Source organism: Maylandia zebra, linkage group LG7 (assembly GCF_041146795.1).
Source record: "Maylandia zebra isolate NMK-2024a linkage group LG7, Mzebra_GT3a, whole genome shotgun sequence".
NCBI classification, from domain to species: domain Eukaryota; kingdom Metazoa; phylum Chordata; class Actinopteri; order Cichliformes; family Cichlidae; genus Maylandia; species Maylandia zebra.
In genome coordinates, this window is record NC_135173.1 from 55494319 (window position 1) to 55503417 (window position 9099).

General features: G+C 40.4%; 1 protein-coding gene across 1 annotated transcript in view; it reads right to left on the reverse strand.

Moving 5' to 3' along the window:
• tnca (tenascin Ca) overlaps positions 1-8855 on the reverse strand; it is a 55152-nt gene extending 46297 nt beyond the window's left edge. The window contains exon 1 of the mRNA XM_076886722.1: positions 8573-8855. The gene's annotated coding sequence lies outside the window, so the exon portion shown is untranslated. The remainder of the gene's footprint in view (positions 1-8572) is intronic.
• Between the last annotated feature and the right edge of the window lie 244 nt (positions 8856-9099).

Below are 9099 nucleotides of genomic sequence, written 5' to 3' on the forward strand. Positions count from 1 at the left end.
ACCACAAATTCAAACCAAATATTTTGAAAAATGAAACCAATATGAAGTGGCAGCAACTGCAGTTCCTCTAATAGCCACTTAAAGTTGGCTCCAAAACCATGGACAGTGTAAAAGATGGATGTAGCTATCATGACATCACCCACTGGTTTACAAAGTCCCTTTTTGCCTGCAGAAAATAGTGGTTGGGGATATTGCTGTGAAGCTTCTTGCTCAACAGTTTGTGACTGACCAGTCATTATCCAAAGAGCATAGATAATCCTCCATAGCATGACCAAGATTTGCAACCAGGTATCACCATATGATCTTCAGATAGAATTCAGGTTTAAGACACTTCCACATTGGCTTCATTTTTCTGACCTGGAAGATATAAGCACGTGTTTTATGCTGTATGTGCTCCACATACAAGTCACATCCGTAGCCTGTCATGGTATAATGTCCAAATCTGCAGAATTAAGGAAAATGTCCACACTTGAGAGACAGGTGGCTCCCATTTCAGCTTCAGTGTTCATTGCACAAAAAAATCCTAAATAAATGATCCAGTAGTCTTTTTAGACGGTTTTAGCTCATATTTGAAACATAAAAACAACCACAAACAGATGGGTGATATCAAACTGGTTATGTCTATCTGAAATAATGATCTAAGGTATCAGGGAGCGATCAATGTCTTAGTGAAAAATGAAAATTATAGTGCTTTTGATACCTAAAAGGAAATATAGTTCCCCTTCTTTCTAATGTCTCCACAGAAAAAAACTGGAATCACATTTGCCTAAAAAAAATTGCTCAACACATATTTGTCAAGTTTGAACAAAGGACGTTCAAATTTAAATCTTATAATGCTTAATTTCAGTCACTTATTAATGACCTGTAGAGTTAATATTATAGTTCAGAAGAAGCTATGGGCCTATTGTGTATAGAAGTTACAGCACACAGCTGAAAACAGGCCTGGATGAGTTATAGCACTGGTAGTCTCTTCTGAACCAGCAGGGCCTCCCTGGTTTGCAGGCCTGCCTCATTCCTTTTAGCTGACATCTCCCCACTGTGGGAGATGGCTGGTCTTCACAGAGGCTATTCAGTCTGGCCTTAGTTAGCAGCTACTCAGCTCTTTTATGCACACAGCTGCAGGAACTCTGCGGTCTCCGCTTGGACAGGGACATACGGAAAATGTGTGGGAGCACGAATTTGATTGCTCTCACTCCCGTGACGTCTTCTACAGCTCAGGCTGCAGTTGTTACAATTCTTTAAATTGTTATTATTATATGAGAAGTAGTCTAATAAAAATTAATGAGCTAAGTCTACGAGAAATTTTCTAAACTTTGAAAATGCTTCAATATGAAGATTAATGACACCAAATATGATTCTAGCAGGGACATATAAACAGTAACTAAATCTTCTAACCCTGGATATGATTTAAGATCCTTTGTTCAAACAATAAATTTACCCGGTCAGGATAAAATACTGGAGCACTAACATGACAGCCACCCCACAGTCAGTCAGCCTGTTGTTATAATGATGTGCTGATGAGCCAGCTAGCCATCACTTGCTGTCAGCAGTGGCTCTGCTGTACAGATGCCTTAAAGTATACAGCCAGGTTAAAGTAAATACATCATGTAGATACAGTGGGCTACATTTCAAACTTGCTCTCACGCCATATTGAGGCAGCACAGCACCCCATTTGTCTCTGCATTGGACAGGAAGGACCGATATGTCTGGGCATAACCCTTACAGGATCATTTTATGCCTGGTAAACAGCATGAAGGTCAACATAAAGGAGATATTCTGTTAGCTTAGAAAATAAAAATCATGCCTGTTGTTGAGTCATGTTGTAGTTTCTTTCAGACCGCACTTTGCTGTTTTGTATAATACTGTGGGTACAGATTGTTTTAAGGGTTTATGACTCTTTAAGTCTTTTTACTGTGTCCAGGAGGCAGTCTCCAACATGTTCTGTATATTTCCAGCTGTGAGCTGTTAGCCTTCATCCTTTTCATTTATGTGCTAGTTTGTTATGAAGTGTGATGTTGTCCTGCAGGGTTGACAAAGTACCCACAAAACACCCATTACACTGATCCCACTCACTGTGGTTGCAGTTGGAGATCCTACCTATGTAAATTTATGAAGAAAACCCCCCCCAAAACAAACAAAACTGGTGATTACGAATACATTTTAGGAGGTATTTGTGCTAAACACAGGTAAGAAGTAGGAGGCACCACTTTGTGCAACATTTACAAATCAATTATTTATTAAGTCTGATTTTTAAGGAGGCAGATCACTGATGCAGTGTCAGCACAGTTTGAGAGACACAAAATAGCATTGTTGAACCTGCCTTTGATTTCCAAATAGCTATTAGATGAAAACTTGTCATATCTCTGTATGGTGTGCAGGGTGCCTGCAGATCACACAGAAAGGATTCCAGTAAAGACCTAAGACAGGAAACAGATAAGACATGCAACTGGCCCTTCGGTTGATTCATCTACTGTTTGCCGAGGCCTCAACAGAAAAGGTCTCAGTGGAAAGGTGGCTGTCAAGAAGCCCTTAATGAGGAAGTGTAACAGAGATAAAAGGCAGAGGTACGCCAAGTTACACAGGAACTGGACTGAAAAGCATTTCAGTCTTATGAAGTGATGAATATAAATTTGAAATATTTTGTTCAGAATCAGCATCAGTATGTACGGAAGAGGTCAGGAGAGAGGCAACATGGAGAGTCTACAGCCGTCTATAACATACAGTGAAGGCTGTGCTGTGGTTTGGAGCTGCATATCAACCAGTGACGTTGGGGATTTTCTCCAAATTGATGGAATTATGAACACAGGTTTTGATTCACCATGCAATAAATCTTTCAGATTGGCAGTGGTTTCAAACTGATCTCAGTTTGTGCAGTAGAAGCATTACTGAAGCAGTGTGGGATCGTGTTGACAGCGAAGGGAACAAAAGGAGTCAATATCCCAAAAAAGAGCTTTGAATGTTCTTCATGATAATCAAGGTAAAAGTAATACAAGTAATAAATACTTTCCCAATCAGTGTTTGGTGGTAAATCTCACAGGTACGTGCATCATTGTCTAATTATAAAAAGGAAAAAAAATGTCAGCTGTCAATCCAAACAGGCCCAGAAGTGATGAAATAGCTACCAGAGGCAGAATCACTGAAGGTATCATAGTCATTAGTTTATAAATGTACACATGCCACACTGACACCCACCCAGGAAAGATAAAAAACCCTGAAAATCTTTAGACTTGACTGACCAAAGCTGATTATCTGGCAGGGCCACTTATCCAGGGCAGACTAGCAGCCTAAGCAAAGAAGGAGATCCAAATGCTAACCTCTACTCTGAGTCTCTCGAATGACTCAACTCCTCGTTTCCACCATATCCCCAGCTGGCCAATTAGATCCTTTAAGTATAATTTCTATTTTTCTACACAAGGTATGTCTGACTAAATAAATCAAAGGTACTGCAGGAAGCAACTTCAGCACAGTAGTTCCTTGAAAAGTTATTTACTTTTTGGCTCTTGATTCTATTTGTATAAAGTGTTGCCAGAAATGCTGCATGAGCTCCTGCACAAGGACAACTTCATGCAGCTGCTGCACGTGCAGCTCCACGTGTTGTGTTTTCAGCAAACATTTGCAATCAAACTGAGGTCAAGAGGAAGGAGTATTTACACATCACACACAAATATTAAGCTCACAGTTCATAAACAATATTTTTCATCTGTCATAGTCACACTAAATATGGGACACGAGTGAAAAACACTTCAGTGTTATTGTTACAAACAGCTTAGAAGTGTCAGTTTGTTGATATTTTTCTCTTTTGCAGTAGAGATATTTCTAATGTGGAGCTGTTTCATTAGCATAGCGTATAAAACATGAGATACCGTCATCTCGTCCTGTTTCCAGTGGAAAGTCATCATTTCTGGGAAATACGAATTGAGATAAAGTCATTTAGTCTTAGAGTGATAATGACAGATAATAAAAGATATGCAACATTGTGGGAGGACTATCAGCACAAAGAGATTCCATGAAAAACATAATGAAATTAAAATTAATAGCTTTAAACTTTACAAGATACAGATGTAAAGATGTAAAGTAACTAAAACTGGAAACACTGAGAAAGCCTGCTTATAAAAATACAGATAAAATAACAAAATAATGAGTTTGCCAATGTGTTCTCCTCAGGTTGTTCCAGAGAGTAGGTGCTCTAACATAAAAGACCTGGGCATCCTTTCTCATCAGCTGGGATTGTGGGATGGCAAGCACATCCTTGGCTGAATACCTCATGTTATGACCTGGCACGTATGAGGAATATTTACAAGAGGGATAATCATAGTAATCGATAATTGTTTTGAAATGAGAGCGAGTATATATTTAAGGATGAAGGCCTTGAAGTTTCAGTTAATATATTTCTTAGTGACATATCAAGCACTACTTCCAGGAAAGCAGCAAGAAAGATGAGAAAGACTCAGCCATTATTCCTACCAAAAATAAAGTTTCTCTAATGTAAAGGCATGTGCTTAGTTAAAATTGCTACATATTAGTATTAGTATTTAGTATTTAGTATTTATTTATTTATTGTCATTGTCAAGAACAATGAAATTGCGTTTGGGGCTTCCATACAACCCAAAAAAAAGAAGAAAATAATAAATACCCCTTAAAACCCAAGTGTACATATTTAACCCAGTGTGACTCCAATGCAATAAGACAATCCTTAGCAATGATGTTCGTAGAAATTCAGACAAAGACCTGAGAAACATGACAAAATACAACAATGCAACCCATTCAATATTATTGTACTGTGAGATATGATATCAGATATGATAGTTATCTATTTAAGAAAGGGGGGGGGGGGGGGGGCAGGAGGGGGAAGAGAATAAAGATATGATGCACCAATGCAGACCAGTTCATTGCTATTAAGAAGTTGGATATGGTTATTGTCCGTGAGAGGGGGGCAGAGAGTTCAGGAGCCTCACAGCCTGTGGATACAGGCTGTTGGCCAGTCTGGATGTTCTGGCCTGTATAGACCTGTACCTTCTCCCTGAGGGCAGCAGATGGAAAAGGTGGCGCGCAGGGTGATGTTAGTCCCGCAGGATACTGTGCACCCTCCTCAGACAGCGAGTGGGGAAGATATTACTGATCTCTGGCAGACTTGTTCCAATAATTCTGCCAGCTTCCTTCACCACCCGCTGGAGTGCTTGCTGATCGGCCTTGGTGCAGCTGGGGAACCACACTAGACTGGCTTTGATAAAGCATGCTGAAATCCATCATCATAGACCAAGATGCTCCAGGAAGTCAGGAAGCCGTACACATGAACTAGCAAAAGACAAGGCTTTTGAGCTGTTTGAGAAGACTTCCACCCACATCAGGTCAGCGAGAGAGTCCTAAATCCTATACAAGACAAATTTCTGATGACACAGTTTCCCTCATCGAAAGCCCCACCGCAACCAACCAAAACAATCTGCTGTTACCACGACAACTGCACGATTTGCCTTCAGATGTGGGTGACAGTAGGAGTGGGAACATTTCCGTAGAGGTTACTCATACAGGAAGTTAATGTGGGACACATGGCAAACCCTGCATAGGTTTACACAGGCGCCCACTCTGACATGCTTTTTGGTCTTCGGTGTCTTTTTCCCCCTAAATGCCCAAACTCTCAATTCAGCCTCTCAAGATAAGAATTTGCCAACATGTCACCATTTTACATTTTTGTACACTGAAAGCAGTGAGTGACTCATAGGTCACTCAATGTTATTTTGTGAGTTAAATCATGCCATTAATCTGTCATGTCTGTCACATCCTGTTTCTTTCTTGGTCAACTTCTTTCTTTGTTTCTGTTTTGTCTGCTCCTTTGCCTGCATCAACTTCTCATTGCCCTTGTTATTGTGCCCTGTCTTATTTTGGTAATTGGCTTTCCTCACACAGCCTTTGTTGTTTTACTTCCTGTCCGTGCCTGTTTTTCTGCTCCTTATGATCGACTGCTCCGAACTGATTGTTTTCACCCATATTCATTAGTTCCACCTGTTCACAATTAGTTCCCTGTGTATTTATAGCTCTCTTTTATTTTTTATGAATTGTTAAGACTGTCTGGGTTCTCCTTCACTCCTGTCTTGATTTGAATCACTCCTCTGGTCTCCTGGGTTGTAAACTGTGTTAGCAACCAATGGCTTCCTTGCCAGTTTTATTCCTGCCTTCTCTTGTCTGCATTTGGGTCCTCTTTTTGAATAAAACATAATGCTTAAAGAGAAGATGGTGCCTTGAGCTATAATTATGCTGAAAACTAGTCTAAAAATGTTACTTTAAGGCTGGACTATTTTTATTCCTCTTGTTTTAAAAACTCCCTGGAAAAGCTTTCACTTGATCCAAAATGCTACAGTGAGAGTACAAATGGGGTTGTTACGGCTGTGGCCATAAGAACACTGTGTGGGCTGTTTTGTTCTGTGTCTCTTTACTGTGTTTAAGACTCTTTACAGGTCCCTCCCCTAATGAAGAGTAGTGAGCAGCTGATTGGACCATGGAACAGGTGACCACATTCAAAAAGCTGCTCTGACAGCTCCCGGGAGAGAGAGAGAGAGTGGGGCGAGCGAGCGAGCAAGCAAGCAAGCAAGCAGGCAGGCAGGCAGGCAGCTTGACAGCCGACGCGGTCCTGACCCTGGTTTTCCCAGCCTATACTTTTACTGTGTATTTGTGTGAGCGTGATCTGTGAGAGCTGCTCTTGGTGCATTAACTTAGTGCTTAGGCACTCTTAGGCTGAAGCGGAAGGGGTGAGCCACCTTTTTCTTTGGAACAGTTTTCTCCTGTTTTCCGGGTTAGGGAGCGAGGGTTAGTATTGTCATTTGTTTGTTCTGTTTCTTTCTTAGGGTTTAGTTAGTTTTCTCTGGTGGGACTTAGTTGGTTTTGTTTATTATTTTGGCCTGGGTTCACCCTGGAGCTATGCTTCATTACCTTAAATAAAATCACCTTTTTTTACTCACAACTGGTTTTGGATGTCTGGCTTGGGAACCAGGGCGGGGATTTGTCTCTCTCTTCTCCAACCTTATGTGCGTCTCTACACGCCTAGACTAGGGGCGTAACAGGGGTCTACAAACAGAGATTTATGGCTTCTCTTTACTTGCTCCCTGTGAATTGAATTTAAAATCCTTACAGTGTACAACATCCTGAATGATCAGGTGCCATCATATCTTGAGGGCCTCATACCAGAGCAAAGACTGATGTTCAAGTCTCTCCAACTGCAGGTTTACTTTTTTTTTGAGTTTCTAAAAGTAGAATGGGAGGCAGACCCGTCTATCAGGCCTATCTGATCAGGTGACTCTGGCCCATCCCTTAGTTATGCTAATATATGCTTTGACTTTTGGGGGGATAGAAATGGTGTCTGTTTTCTGAATCTAAACTGGGTTCTGGTTCCACAGAAGCGAGGCCTCCAAATTCAAGGCTATCTTTCCCACTCTACCTTTAAATACCCTAGGAATCACAAATAAACCAGCACTCTGAGAGCAAAGTGCTCTGATGGGGCGATATGGTACTATAAGGTTTTTAAGTTATGATATGGCCTGATTTTTCAAAAACTGTGAGAAGGTTTTAAATTGGATCCTGGATTTAACAGGGAGCCAGTGAAGAGAAGCCAATATGAGAAAAAGAGCTCTCTCTTTCTAGTCCCTAAAGTACTCTGGCTGCAGCATCTTTGATCAACGGAAGGCTTTTCAGTGAGGTTTTAGGACAAAATCATGATAATTAACTACAATAATCCATTCCAGAAGTAGTGAATGCATAAGACAAAGCATTTATTAACATAATCAAAATACTGTTATGAAACAAAAAGCAGTGAAATCTATCTATTACTTTTAAAACTGGAATCTATCTTTAATTTTTGCCTACAAACCAGTCTGCATAAGAATCACCATGACAAACTGTCTGTTTTCTTTGTTGACGTTTGTCCCCTGGCGATATTAAAATTTGAAACCCTGACAGTTTTTCCAGGTTGTATCAAACATCAGTTTCTGTTCTGCCTCAAACTGCGCTCCACCTCACGGAGAACATGATTCAGAAACCATGGTGAGGAAATCACAAACATCTCAAATAGACCGATCGGGGAAAAGATGTTGCTTTCAACCAGCTGTTGAGATAAATCATGATCAGACAACTGCAATTCTCAGATACTCCAAAACAAAGCTGAGGGTTACGCAACATTTATGATTTTTTCTATAATACTAACCCTAAACGCACAAGTGTTTTTCAATGTTTCTAACAGCTACATGGATACTAAAAACCGTGTGTGTGTGTGTGTGTGTGTGTGTGTGAATGAAAAAAACTGCAGATAAGGAGCCACGGTTTTTAATACTCAGTTAATGACATCACTCTAAAATATCATGCATATTATAGTGTCACTGGATATCAGATGTCCTTCAAATCAATCAGGCTGGCCATGAAGCTTTCATACTTTTACTAAAATTTAAAACACTATAGAAAGCGTTACAGCAGGGACAAGAAAAGTGTTTTCAGTTAGATGCTTTGTACATATGACACAGTATTGACCAAACTTATCCTAGATTTGTCTGAAATTCACTAAAATGAGTGGAAAAGTCTCAGTACTTACAACACACAATGTGTTGGCCACTTTGGCTCATGCAGCAGATGCAACTGAGTCCTCTGTGAGAAGCTTCCATCAATGAAGTGACTGCAGGGGGGGAAACAGCATGCAAGGCTGTAACACATGATCCAGTATAACAGGAGACACTTAATCCAGATCCAGTCTTCAGTGGAGTACTCCCCCTTTTGTCTTTGAAATCAAAGCAAAAAACAGCAAAATTGACATCAATAAATTGGGAATTTATCTTGAGCAAGAAACACTGGTAAAGTTTGTTGGTGCTCTCGGTGGCCAACAGTAGCTGATATGTGCATGGGTCATCTGGCTCTCTGCAGGAGGTCTGTAAAGTAAAGAAGCCAAAATCAATACAGCTAATAAGCCATCAACTGAACAAAAGAGGTCAGTGCTCCCAGACAGAGAGAGATTAGAGCTGGCAGGCTGGTCTGGATACAGTGACATGAACGCCATTCATCTACATTTATTGGATTTACTGTAAAATCTTTTGTCTCCCTGACAAAAGGCAGAGATGACAGAGT